A 15,707-nucleotide genomic window follows, 5' to 3' on the forward strand; every position below is an offset into this window, starting at 1 on the left:
TGTCGACTTAATTTATGACCTGGTTAAATCACCTCCTCCGAACGAGAAGTACGCTACAGCTAAACAGGCAATACTGGAACGTGTCTCCAAGACAAGAAGAAAAAATGTTCGACAGCTCGTCTGTGAAGAATGCCTCAGCGACAGATCTCCGTCCCAGCTGTGGCGATGCCTTCGACTTCTCGTCGGTGAATGCGACATGCCAGACGCCACACTCACTGAGATTTGGACGGAAAAGCTGCCTCTGTCTTTCCAAACGGCCATCTCCGCCTACAAAGATAGACCATATAGCAAACGCTTGCGCACTGCCGACCGAGCTTACTCAGCTCTACTACGTGAACGCCGTGCCCAGCAGTCCGGCAGCTACACCAGTTTCCAATCACAACCAGGGCCCCAACGTGGATGCCCCACTAAACCTAAGTCTGTCAAGCTCGCCGTACTACTTGCACCTTCACATCCACACAACAGCAGCACATCTGACTCCGCGGAAGATTCCGGGCCACCGCCGTCCGACCACTCACAGGAGCAGACATCCGCCCATAAATACTGTTTCTTCCATGCAAAACTCGGGGAACAAATACACAATTGTAAACTGCTGTGCTCCTACTCAAACTTCAACCGCAGGTAGGCAGCGGCGCCACCTCCTGCGACGTAAACAACAGGCGCCGTCCCACGCTCCATTCAGTGTCCAACACTAATGCTTCGAATGGACGAGTCTATGTCCACAACTTGAACTCTGGCACAAAGTTTCTCATTGACATGGGCGCAGATGTTTCCCTACTTCCATCTCATCTTGCTACCAAAAACATCCGACTACAAAAAACTGTCCTACGTGCTGTAAACTCATCTAGTTTGTCGTGCTTAGGTTCTACTTCATATGCAGTGTCTCTCTCACCTGAGTGCAACCTGAAGTGGTCCTTCCTGGTGGCTGACATTGACGATCCCATTTTTGGCATTGACTTTTTATGACACCACAAACTGTGGCCTGACCTCATCAAGAATACAGTGTTCTACCACCATACACAGGAACACATCCTGTGTGCTTCATCGAGTGTCAATAGTACCGCTAAACAGGTCCACCTGGCTAGGAAGTGTAGTAACCCCTCCTCCGAGCTCTTCTCATGGACCAATAAGTGGCTCACGGAGCGTGTTGAGTCTGCACGCCTGTGCTTGGAAAACTTGAGCTACGCCGTCACCTCAACAACTTAAGTAATGAGTTATCTTCAGCACGGCAGCAGCTTGCAGCAGATGACGCCTCAGCAACACACAAGGTTAGTCGGTGCCACAACAGTGTTCTCGCGTCCGAGTGCATTTGTGACTGTGTGCCACATAAACTATACAGTGTCCGCGCTCCCACCAGCTCTAACTGTGTTAATTCGAGCGCACATTCATCCCCCTCCTCGCTTGGGCAGATAACTTCCGTGGTGCAAGTTAATGTTTTTGATTTACTGCCATCAGCTGTTCATTCGCACCCACTACCACCACCAAGCTCGACAGCGGCGCCTTCGGTTACTAATAAACAGTGTACCAACCTTGTTTCACGTAGCTCACTTGTTTGTCACTCCCAGCCACCCAACAGTTGGCACTTATGCAAACTATCACCGTCCGCCCCACAACCCAGCCTAGCGGCCGCCATGCACACTATACCACAGACAGTCGCCTCGTGTACCGCGTCGCGCGTTTCCGTGGTTACAGACGGCACCGCCCACAAACTTTGCTTGCAAGACGGACTGCCTGTCTCTTGCTGACCACACCGTCTCAAGCCAGAACTCATGGAAGTGGCTCGCAAACAAATAGACGATCTCTTAACAGCCAGCGTCATTGATCCATCTGCTGGATGCTGGGCCTCGCCTATCCACTTCATCACAAAAAGTGACGGCACCAGGCATATGGTTGGCGACTATACTAAGTTGAACTCTCGTACTATCATAGACAAGTACCTGGTTCCTAACATCACGGATTTTAACCATGCTCTTGCAGGCACCAAATATTTCTCGGTAGTGGACTGTAGGAGGGCCTATCATCAAATTCCATTGGCACCAGAGGATATTGAAAAGACAGCTGTTACAAAACCTTTCGGCCTTTTCATGTACTGGTTCATGCCCTTTGGCCTCCGCAACGCTGCACGAACTTGGCAGAGATTCATAAACAAGGTGTTGTTTCATCTGGATTTTTGTTTCGTTCTTGGACAACATTCTTATTTTCAGTCCTACTTTGCAAAAGAACAAGGAACATTTGCAGATTGTTAAAGACACTCTTACCACTGCCGGTGTTGAACTGAATAATAGGAAGCTGCAGTTGCACCAGACTTCAGTAAGTTTCTTAGGCTACATCGTGTCAGCTAAGGGCCTCACTCCTCCCGAGGATAAAATCAAACCTGTTTTGGTTTTGCCACGCCCTCACTCGTTTAAGGAGCTGCGCAGATTCATTGGAACAGTTAGCTATTATAGGAAGCACTTGCCTGCCACAGCCGAGGTTCAGGCTCCCCTAACAGACGCCCTTGCTGGCAAAAATACGACCTGTATCTGCCCGGTCCCCTGGAATGGAACAAGCTTTTGACAAACTGAAGCACCTACTAGCAAACACAGTGACTTGCCCACCCACATCCGGACACTATATTTTTTATTACCGCGGATGCCAGTGATACCGCAGTAGGTACTGTCCTCACCCAAACCGTCAGAGATACTACCTCTCCTTTGCAGTTCTTTTCTAAGAAGCTCAACGACACTCAAAAAAAGTACTCAGCCTTTGATAGGGAGCTCTTGGGAGTTTACGAGGCTGTGAAACACTTTCGCACCAAGGTTGAGGGTAGGGACTTCTACATTTTAACCGACCATAAACCTTTGGTTGCTGCTGTAAAGAACGCCCCGACTGACCCTCCACCTAGACACTTCCGTCATTTGGACTTTATATTGCAATTTACCTCTGACATACGATACATCAAGGGTGAAGATAATGTGGTTGCAGATTTTTTGTCTAGTGTCGGCACTCTCACAACTCTGATAGACCTCTCTAACTTGCCTCAGCTGCAATCTGTTGACACGGACACTATGGACCTTATTTCCGATCACAACTCGTCACTCAAACCTGTGCAATCCACCCTTCCCGGTGTCATAGGCGAGGTTTGGTGTGACGAATCAACTGGTACGCTGCGTCCCTTCATACCCAAACCTCTACAGAGACAAGTGTTCGACAAATTACACAACCTAGCTCATCTAGGTGTGAGAGCCTCTACCAGACTTATTTCAAAGCACTTCGTTTGGTGTGACATGCGTCACGACTTCCAAGCCTGGGCCCGTGCCTGCATTCTGTGCCAACAAAATAAAGTTTCGCGGCACACATCGCTGCCACTAGGCAGCTTCACCGCTCCTCCCAGTTGCTTCCAGCATGTTCACATCGACTTGGTGGGCCCCCTCTCACCCCTCTGAGGGTTACAGATACGTGCTATCTATATAGACAGAACCTCTCGTTGAGTGGAAGCTACCCCACTACCCAATATTACATCCGAATCAGTGGCACAATCCTTCATAGACACTTGGATTTCACACTTTGGCTGCCCTGTTTACTTGACGACTGACCAAGGACGTCAATTTGAGTCTGCCTTGTTTTCTGAACTATGTAGGCTATGTGGCATCAAGAAAATTCATTCAACAGCATACCACCCCCAAAGAAACGGCCTCGTGGAACGTTGGCATAGGATGCTTAAGACGGCACTACATTGCCATGGCCTCCTTTGGAGGGAAGCCCTACCATTTGTCTTACTCGGTTTGCAGGCCACTTTCGAGGAAGACCTTGAAGGCTCAGGGGCTGAGTTCATCTACGGCCAGTCCCTTACACTGTCTGGCGAACGTGTTATTCCTAGTCCAGTTGCCAAACCGTTCGAACTGCCACCCTTGGTAGAACGGGTGTGGTTATACTGTAACAAGCTTCAACCCCTGCCCCCTTCCAGCCACACTCCGCCGCAGACATATGTTCCCAAGGCACTCGACACCTGCAAATTTGTGTTCCTTCGCAATGACACTGTAAAAGCCCCGTTACAGCCCCCTTACACGGGCATGTACAGAGTCGTTCCCGCCTAGTCTTCAACCTGTACGTTTGTCGTGTAATAAAAGCATTGATGATTAGAAGAGAGAACCGTGGTCGTTACCTAACCAACTTGATATCTCCTTCAGGTATCTAGTAATTACATATCTGTTTTGAAAGTTCCGTAATTCCAAAGGTATCTAATAACTGAAAATTTATTATTCCATTTGTTTACTAGTAGGTCATGCTTGTCCAATATATGTTCACAATATTTTGCGTGTACAAATGAAGCCATAATTAAGAAAATTTAGGTTAGCATTGTTATCTTTCTGTATTTTAGATAATACGATGTATATCCTATGCGTCTTTTCTATTGTATACTCCGGTCTCGGCATAAAATAAGAAGGTTTTGTGGATAGTTACTCATGAAAATGTTAAACTTTTAATTGTTAATTTAATAAATATGCACTGTAGTTTTGTTTACTTGATTGTTAAAAAAATGTGTAAATAGGAGGAACACAAGGCTTAAGAAAGGTCAGTTGGAGACAGTTTTGAGATGCAACCACTATGTCGTGTGTCTGTGCAATAATCTAATTGTAATACAGTATTGTGACTATGTAGCCTGTTATGTGGAGCAGGCTCCCACTAAGAAGAAATGGTGCAGCTTGTCATAAATAAACCACTATAAAATGACTTGGTACCTGAATTATTTCATGGAATTCAAATAACTTGACCCAGTTAGCAGGTGAAATGGATTTAGGCAACAACTACTTCAGCAGCAGCAGGAAGCAGATTACTCCGAGTTACCCTGAACTAAGATACGTATAAGAAATCAACTGAACTATATAAGTGTCACTGCAGAACTAATTACTAAAGTGTAATGTTTTGGAAACTGTTCTTGCAGTAAACATTTGCATTTGTCTCAAAGTAATTCCTTGAGTGGTGGAGGCCAATGTGATCAGTAAGAAACACCCCCATGATCACACATTTCTTGATGTCTGTGGAACACAAGAGTAACAACAAATTTTTGAGGTTTTTTTGTTTAAATCAAATTATTCTTTTCTATGTTGAAAATTTTCACCCAAGTAAAATTTCACTGTCTCCCCAAGTAACAATAGTTTCGTTACAGGTCCTATTTTGAAATATTATAGAATGCAAAGTAATATGTTTATGTTACATCCCTAGTAAGTTACAGATTTTAATGTTCGACATTTTGTCTACTGTAAAAATTAAACATATACACAAAATCTTAAATTTTTTTATCAAGTGGAAAATTTTAAAGTTAAGACTGATTCTTGTAATGTTTTCATAGTTTTATTGGAGACAACATACAATATAAGGATGATAGCATAATTTGAATTAATTTAAGTAGCAGCAGTCATCATTTACTCTCAGCATTACAGTATATGTATCCAAGAAGGGAAACATGCTCAATATTATGATTTATAAATAAAATTTGATTTATTTTAATTGTAGTGAGTCAGTTTCCTTTCTCATTGAGTAGTTGTCCTGCTCACAGGTCACTGATGTAGCTGGGATACGTAACATTTTCAGAACTAATTGGTATAGCATTGGGTACAGCAATTTTCTGGTTTCTACCAGTTTAAGTGATTTCTGTTTCCAGACAGACACCCCTCAGACAGATATTTGTCTGGTTCTAAAATTGCTGCACATATTGCATCATGAGTTACTTGGAGCTGAGAAAATACTGCAAACAGCTATTAATGTTTTATCCTCAACAGCTAAGGTATGTAATCTGTTTGTCTCTTCTAAGAAAATGGAAGTAGTGGCTTTCAGGGGCCAGAAGCCAATTCTCAGCAAAATAATAATAAATTATCAGAAAATAGAAAGAGTACACTTGTTCAACGTCTTAATAAATACCATCTCGTGCATGACAGAAATGAACATATCAAAGAAAGTAGAAAGATTTAAATAAAATAGAAAGAAACATTCCACATGGGAAAAATATATTAAAAACAAAGATTCCATGGCTTACCAAACGGGAAAGCTCTGGTAGATAGGCACAATAAAAAAACACACAAACACACACTCAAAATTTCAAGCTTTCGCAACCCATGGTTGCTTCGTCAGGAAAGAGGGAAGGAGAGGGAAAGATGAAAGGATGTGGGTTTTAAGGGAGAGGGTAAGGAGTCATTCTAATCCCGGGAGCAGAAAGACTTACCTTAGGGGGAAAAAAGGACAGGTATACACTCGCGCGCGCGCACACACACACACACACACACACACACACACACACACACATATCCGGATGGAAAAACACACAAACACACACACAAAATTTCAAGCTTTCGCAACCCACAGTTGCTTCGTCAGGAAAGAGGGAAGGAGAGGGAAAGATGAAAGGATGTGGGTTTTAAGGGAGAGGGTAAGGAGTCATTCCAATCCCGGGAGTGGAAAGACTTACCTTAGGGGGAAAAAAGGACAGGTATACACTCGCACACACACACATATCCATCCGGATTAAATGCACTGCAGAATGCCACACAAACCGTATCAAATATTTTCCTAATTTTAAACAAACTGTCATCTCCACGATTGGCTGAGTTGTCACTAAAATACAACATTCTCAAAAGTAACATAAAACCTTAACGGAACATAACTTCACCAAAAATTGGAGTACTCAGAAGTACATCTCTGGACCAATATTCCTTTTTCTCAACTTTTTAACACAAGCCATGAGAAGCCAAATACCAATGTATATTTCCTGAAAATCTGTTTCTTACCAGGTGGATATTTGAGAACAAACTGATTCCGACCTATTTGCCATGGTGAAAGAAAAAAATTGGTTCGTTTCAAGTGTTGTAAACTTCAACAGATCTTCTGATAGAAATAGCATGAAAAAGGACAGAACGCATGAATCAGGCGCTAGTTGGCAATGGGGTATGTCCTGAAGATGAGTCATCAAATGCATGAAGTGCTGGACTGAAATCACGTTTTTGCCAATCAAATGTCTCATTCTCACTATGGCATGGCCTTTTACGGATTGGTTCGTCTTCACTTTCAGAATCTGAAGAAGAACTGTCCGGGCGAGCTCTACTAGGTGAAGTATTTGGAGGTGTATTACTACGAGATTCTTCTGATGAATCTTTGTCACTAGATTCATTGAAGATGCTACACTCACTGTCACTGTCACTCCTTGTCAGTATCTCTTCGTCAGTGCAATGATGCCGATGTGCCATTTGTCTGTGGAACTCAAAAGTGACAGCACTCTAAAAATCCTGATGAAACAGCAGATAGCTAAACGACACCACACAAGCAGAATACAGAAGTTCACATGAACCAGCTAGCATGAATGTCGAACAGCAACTGCGAAATCTGTAGCAGAGTATTTCCCAGATAGCAGGGACAGCGGTACAGTACAATAAATAGGGTACATCCATCCCAGGGAGAGCACGGGACAAAAGAACTTGCGACGGTCCTGCAAGCAGCCCTGAGCGGCTATTGACGTCCACAGGCCCACGGGCAGTGGAACTGGCTGCGGTATAAGCCGTCATTAGCACTCAAGTACCGGCCAGGCCACGCGGCGAATGCCTTCTGCAGGTCCCATGGGAAAGCCCACTTCAGCAGCAAACAAAGTCCGCAGGCCCCGCGCAAGGTGGAGTGCCGCAGCATATCACGTCTGCAGTACTCAAAGAGTTAAAGTCTTGGCTTGTTGCATCTAAAATTTTAAAACTGCCCTATCTTTAATTGAGGAAAACATATCATTGCTTGAGTCTGGTGAATCTATTGCTAACCAACTGCATAACCAGGAGTTCTTTATATTTTTTACACAAATCCCAAGGAGTGCTGGTCTATGTACTGGGTTCTGTCTCATCTTTTCTGTTCACAGACATGTAACAGAACTCAGAAAAGCTATGTTCCACTGGATTATGAGAAAACTTTTTATGTCCTCATATTTATCTTTATTTATTCGCCATTGATCTTTTATGTGAAATAGAATTCATAGTTAGTCTCAGGGCTACTCATAAAATTCTAATTATAATCTAAATAAATAAATCAAGCTGAGTTCGTGAAACTTGATGATGGCTTTATTCCTTATCTTCATATTTACCCCTAAATGTAACACATATTTACACAATGATGAATGACTTGGCAGAGACCTTGGTGGTAAAAGTCTGCATTCTGGCCGTTCAGGAAACATTCCGCCTCAAAATTCACCTCATTGTCGTTCCAGAAATCCTCGACAAAAAATACTTTCTTCATCTGAGGAAAGAGTAAGAATTCACTGGCTGCCTGCCACGGGTGTGAGGAGGGGGCTCATGAAGCAGCATGTGTGGCTGTGTCTTCTGCAGAATGAGTTGGGACATTGGCACGGAGCAAAAATAACCTCTTGGGCATCTTCCCACAATGCTTTGTCCTGACAACCTTCCATAACCTCATTAGGAGATTTCAATACTATGCTTCTGTGACAGTTTTCCCCTTCCACTCATACTTCGTTAACACCACAACATGGCAGTTGCACAAGATACTCAAGTGTAACGTTGGATGTTGATGGATCCCCACTATTTTCAGTGGTGGTGAATCCATTTACTTCTTCTGCTAGCTTTGGTACTTCATCTTGAGGTTGTAGTGATACAAAACAACTCATCCATGGTGACAGGACTGTCTGGACACAGCTGCAAATTTCTGCAATTGCCTCACTTCAGCTGGTTTTGTAAATGAATGTGAACAGTCACAGATCCCAACAGGTAGCAACCTTTGTCATGTTCAAAAAGATGTACAAGATATTGAAAACTAAACCATGACTGTTTTTCACTTTCTTTTTCCACTGTCACTTCGATTGTGGTATGTTGGTCTTTAAGCGCCAGGGCCTCCACTTCTCTTGCGATTCCAGGTTCTTCTCAGAGATAGTGTTTGCCACTTTGTTATTCACTGTTCAGACTTATTTGACCACACTGGAAATGTGTGCACCATATAACCATAGTGTCATATGATTGCACTGTCATATCATTGCACCGAAATTCCACCAACTCAGAATGAATTATTGCAGCATTGTTCCTCTTCAAATGCAGGAAACTATTTACTGCATGATACTTCACTTTATAAGTGGGTTGTTCCATTTTGGTTTTCAATGTGTATCAGGGCTGTAAGCATGTACTGGCATACAACTAAAAGGAATTAAGTAACTATATTCTCTTGAGGTAATAATTAAAACTCTGTGATTACCCACTGCACATTTTTCAGGATATGACAAATGGTGATTTGTCCTTAATAATTTCAGTTTTAGTAGAGATATTATCCTGTCTGGCATGAATATTTATGGTGGGCTTCAGTTTACCATCATAATATTATTGGCAGTTCCCCTTTAATTATGTCCGCAGCTCGTGGTCGTGCGGTAGCGTTCTCGCTTCCCACGCCCGGGTTCCCGGGTTCGATTCCCGGCGGGGTCAGGGATTTTCTCTGCCTCGTGATGACTGGGTGTTGTGTGATGTCCTTAGGTTAGTTAGGTTTAAGTAGCTCTAAGTTCTAGGGGACTGATGACCATAGATGTTAAGTCCCATAGTGCTCAGAGCCAGCCAGCCTCTTTAATTATTATTATAGTTGATTTTGTTGCATAACAGCTAATTTTGTGTTTGGGTTGTGGTTATGCCTCTCTGTGCCCCCTACACTCTTTGTTCCAATAATCTTTGTTGCAAAGATATCCACATGCTACAAAGGTAGCTCATCTGATGTACCTAACTCACGGGAAACCATAATAGTGGCTACATTGATTTTGCTAACTTTTATGTTAAGTACAATTGTGTTTCATGAGTACTGTTGAGGTGTCATATGAAGAGTTATCCTGTATAGTATGGAATGTAGAAACCTTTTAGCTCTCTTGACTATATGTATCATAATTTCCTCACTATTATTAAGATCTTGGCGGAATACAAATAATACAATGAATAAAGGTAACTACTCAACATACAGTAGAGCCATTCAGAAGTGAATAAACAACACAGAAATTGTCACTCAATTTTTGAACAATGGAGGTAACAGTTGTAAAGGGACTGGAATTACATTTTCTACACAAGTAGACTATACCAAAACATATTCACGAATTTTCAAACAGGTTAATATTATCTCAACTGTTGCTGCTGATTTTAACATAGATACAGAAAGCAAAATAAGCATGTCAACTAAGTTTATTGATGTAATTCAAGAATATGGCTTTAGACTAAATTTCACTGACTTCACCAGAATAAATGAGTGAACAGCAACATGTATAGACAATATCTTAACAAATTATATATTTGAGGACACTGCTAAATTCTCTTTAAACCTAGGTATCTCAGACCACTTCTCTGCTTATAGAATTAAACTTACAAAAAATAAATAGCAAAAAAAATGGGAGGGGATGCTTCATGAAAAGACAGTTCAGTGAAGAAAACATAAACTTGTTCTGTTATAGATTAAATGAGGTAGACTGGTCATTACAACAAGAAAACTCATGTTCAGAAAATTTTGATAAATTTTTAAACAGGTTTTTCCATGTCTTCAATGAAACATTTTCACCCATAGCCTGCCCAAGAAGGGCAACAAATAAACGAAAGTGGATTACCACTGGCATAAAAATAGCTAGTAATAGAAAGAGAGCTACATGCTGAGCTGAAATCAAATAAAAGTCCTGAATTCATAAACTATGTTAAAGCATATAAAAAAACTATTTAAGATGGTTGCAAAAGCAGCAAAGGAAAAAGCAGACACTAAATTCATTGAAAAACACACAAATAAATCTAAGGCAGTACGGACAGTAGTCAAATCTGAACTTGGAATCAAACCTAGAAACCAGGAAATCTGTGAAATAAAGGTACAAGACAAAATAATTGTACATCCTGCTCAGATATCAAAACATTTTAATAAACTCCACATAAATGTAGCAAAATCTGTTGTTGACGTACACTCTTATCAAGATAATTTACATTTTTTTGGCTCAAGTCAGAGCAAGAAAGAGAGCCTTATTAAATTTTACAAAGTAACAGAAAAAATGTAGAAAACACTATGCTAAACCTAAAAAATAAAAAATCTGTAAGATGGGATGAAATACCTGCGAATGTCATTAAAGCAGCTACAAATTTAATAGCACACCCACTACACAAAATAATTAATCACTCACTTGAAGAAGGATACTTTCCAGAATTTGTAAAATATGCAGAAGTCAAACCAGTATTTACGAAAGTCTCCAAAGATGATATGGGAAATTACCACCCAATTTCCCTTCTTCCTGCGTTTTCTAAGATGTTTGAAATGATTGTTGCAATTCAAATTCAAAATTTCTACTACAAGAACAATGTAATCACAAAAAATCAATTTGGATTCCAGAAAGGCAAAAGTACAATTCATGCAATGAATGAATAATAATAATAATAATAATAATAATAATAATTTTATTGTCATTCGGCCATTACAGCAATAGACAACGTCATATACATACTAAAATACAATTAATAGTTTGAAAGAAACAACAGGTTTCTTGTTAACATTATAGTATTATATTACAGTTGATAAATTCTCTTATGTCATAGAATGGGTGGAGGACTAGCCAGTCATGAATTGTTTGTTTGAATAATTGTTCAGGTAATTCTTGAACAGATTGAGGAAGTTTATTAAATAATTTGTACCCCATGATTTCGTAGCTGTTGAGTGACTTTGACAACCTGTGGTAAGGAATATAGAGGCACCTATTCCTTCTTGTATTGTGGCCGTGTACATTTTCTCTGGTTTTTGTTTCTGGTAATTTCTTCTTCGTATAAATTAGAACATAGTATATGTACAAGTTTATAACAGTCATGATTTTCTGTTCACAGAACAATGGTTTACAGTGTGCCTTATATGCAGAACCAGTAATTATCCTAATAGCTTTTTTTTGCAGTATTAATATGTCATGTACACAGCTAGAGTTCCCCCACAAAATAATTCCATATGTTATTATACTCTGAAAGAATGAAAAATAGGATGTTCTAACATATGTTTCAGGAACACAATCCTTAAGTCGCCTTAACAGGTAAATAACTCTAGACAATTTACCACTAATATATTGTACATGTTGACCCCAAGATAATTTATCATCAATGTATACCCCCAAAAATTTGACATAACTTGGATCGTCTGACAGAAGCTTGTCTCTAAGACTACAGACCATCTGCTGTGTTTTGTTTTCATTCAGCAGGAATCCATTTGCCTTGAACCAATAGGATGCTTGGTCAATTGTCTTTGCTGCACAAGTTTTAAGGCTATTGAAATCCTCACTAGCATGAAGAAATGTTGTATCATCTGCATACAACACAGTGGTGGACTTGATAAATGACGGCAGATCATTTATCATTATCAGGAACAAAAAGGGGCCCAGCACAGATCCCTGCGGAACACCTACCTTGACTTGCTCTATACTCGACATTTCTCTCCCTACACAAACAACTTGCTTACGATTCTGAAGATATGATTTTATTAATTTAAGGCTGTTATGTCTAATGCCATAGAATTCCAGTTTTTCTAGGAGTGGCTTATGCTTTACACAGTCAAAAGCTTTGCTTAGATCACAAAATGTGAGTTGAGCATAGCCCTTATCCTCAAACACTTGATGTAAGTATTTGACTACAAAGTCTATAGCATCCACAGTAGACAACTTTTTCCTAAAACCATACTGAGATTCACTAATTATTCCTAATTTTTCAAAATAGACAGACAGCTGTTGGTAAATTACACATTCCAGTATTTTAGAAAAAGCTGGGACTATGGAGATTGGTCTGTAACTGCAAGGTGAGTCCATATCTCCCTTTTTATATATTGGAATTACCCTAGCCACTTTGAGTTCTTCGGGAAAATATCCTTCAGATACGCATTTATTTATACAGAATGTTAAGGGGTACACAATATAGTCTATTACTTTCTTTAGTAAATTACAGGATATGTCGTATATATCTACACTGTCTGAAGATTTCATCCGTTTTACAATGCTTAGGACATGACTAGGTGAGACCTCGGAGAACATAAACGTACCTGTGTCTGTTGGTGTTCTGCAAACATTTTTAGAAAGTAACTCTGATGAATTGATATCAGGTTTGATTATAGTATTTCCTACATTTTCAACAGATTTAATAAAGAAATCATTGAATTTTTGGGGACTTATATTAATTTTTTTGCTTCTTACATCTTTAGCAACACCATTTATTAATTTCCATGCAGCTTTGCACTTATTTGTAGAATTATCAATGGTATTGAAATTATGTGCTTTTTTGGCTTCCACGATGGCTTTTTTATACTCATTCCTGCATTTTATATAGGCTAATCTGGCATGTTCTGTTTTCTGATTGCTACATATATTGTGCAACACCATAACTTGGTTTTTCATACTTGATAGTTGTTTAGTGAACCATGAATTTTGTCTGTTTGTAGCCCTGTTTGTAAAGCCTTTGTCAGTTAATTTGCATTTCTTTATGGGGATATTGTCATTAAATTGCGTCAGAAATGTTTTAAAAAATCTCTCAAATAATAGTTTCCCTGACAAATCAGCACTAAGACTATAACTTGTGTCATCATGACATTGGTTGAACCAGTCTCTCTCAGCAAGGGACTTACAGAGCTGAACAATTTGTAACTAAACTTAGTTCCGCTTTGGACAAGTCACAAAAAGCTGCAGGAATGTTCTGTGACTTATCCAAAGCATTCAACTTCGTGAATTACTCCTTGTTATTATATAAAATAAAAAAATATGGAATTATGGGTAGCACCTTACAGTGGTGTAAGTCATATCTAACGGAGAGAAAGCAAAGGGTTGTCATAACATCAAACAAAGGGAAATACTCCTCGAAGTGTAGAATCATCTCACAGGGACTACCACAGGGCTCAATTCTCATTCTTTTTAATGTACACTCATGCTCATAAATTAAGGATAATTGCAGAATGTGGTGCCACACAACGTGGCACTACACAAAACTGGCACTAGTAGCATAGGTTCATAGGGAACCCACACGACAGCGATCTGTAAGTCCACGGTATTGGTGATAAGTTGAGAAAACCATACCGAAACACATGTGCCACAAAAAGCCACTGTTTCCTGCGCATGTACCCTGACATCAATGTGGGATATGATCACCATGCACACATACAAATGCCGTACAATGGGTTGGCCTACTCTGGATCAGGTGGTCGAGCAGCTGCTGGGATATAGCCTCCCATTCTTGCACCAGAGCCTGCCGTAGCTCCTGAAGCGTCGTAAGGGTTTGAAGACGTGCAGCAATACGTCAAATGAGAGCATCTCAGACGTGCTCGATGGGGGTTTAGGTCTGGAGAAGAGGCAGACCACCCCATTCGCCTGATATCTTCTGTTTCAAGGTACTCCTCCATGATGGCAGTTCAGTGGGGCCATGCGTTACCATCCATCAGGAGAAAGGTGTGATCCACTGCACCCCTGAAAAGGTGGACATACTGGTGCAAAATGACGTCCCGTTACACCTGACCTGTGTCCCTTTCAAGGACATAAAGGAGTATCTGGCTCCTGGTTCATGCCAGATGAAAACCCGGCAAGAATTCACTGTTCAGACTATGCCTGGACTTGTCCGTGAACATAACCTGGGACCACTATTCCAATGACAATGTACTGTGTTCTTGACACCAGGCTTTACGGGCTCTCCTGTGACCAGGGGTCAGTGGAACGCACATTGCACGTCTCCGGGCAAATAAACCATGCCTGTTCAGTCGACTGTAGACTGTGTGTCTGGAGACAACTGTTCCAGTGGCTGCGGTAAGGTCCCGGGCGAGGCTACCTGCAGTACTCCGTGGCCGTCTGCAGGCACTGATGGTGAGATATCAGTCTTCTTGTGGTGTTGTACACTGTGGACGTCCCATACTGTAGCACCTGGACATGTTTCCTGTCTGCTGGAATCATTGCTATAATCTTGAGATCACACTTTCTGGCACACGGAGGGCCCGTGCTACGACCTGCTGTGTTTGACCAGACTCCAGTTGCCCTAGTATTCTACCCCTCATAACATCATCTATATGTGTTCTTTGAGTCATTCTCAACACACAATTGCCATTAGCATGTCTGAAAACGTCTGCACACTTACTCGCTGTGCTGTACTCTGACATGCACCAACACACCTCTGTATATGTGGACTGCTGCCCGAGCCACCGTGCAATGACCGCAGGTCAAATGCACCGCACGATCATACCCCGCGATAATTTTAACCCGCAAACCACCCATGAGAGTGTTGTTTCACCATGTATCAGCATTATCCTTGATTTATGAGCATGAGTGTAAATGACTTACCTATAAATATAAATTATCATTCAGGTTTATTTGCTGATGAATCATCAGTAGTGGTGGAAAATAAAAACACAGAAGAAATTCCTAAAAGTGTCACAGAAACTCTAGAAAACCTAGCTGTTTGGTTCCATCTAAATGGCCTAAAGCTAAATATTTCAAAAACACAGCTGATTCAATTTAAGACAAAACAGTCTCGAATAAATGATATTCACATTATGCACAGAAGCCAGGAGCTAAATGTAGCAGAACATGTTAAATTCTTAGGAATGCAATTGGACAGAAACCTATCATGATCCTCACACGTAGATTCTCTAAAAAATAAACGTAACAGCTTGGTGTTTGCTATGACAATCTTAGCCAAAGTCACTAGTATAGACGCAAAAAAAATAGTATACCATAGTTACTACTGAGTGAGATC

The sequence above is a fragment of the Schistocerca serialis genome, chromosome 4 (genome assembly GCF_023864345.2).
Source record: "Schistocerca serialis cubense isolate TAMUIC-IGC-003099 chromosome 4, iqSchSeri2.2, whole genome shotgun sequence".
NCBI classification, from domain to species: Eukaryota; Metazoa; Arthropoda; class Insecta; order Orthoptera; family Acrididae; genus Schistocerca; species Schistocerca serialis.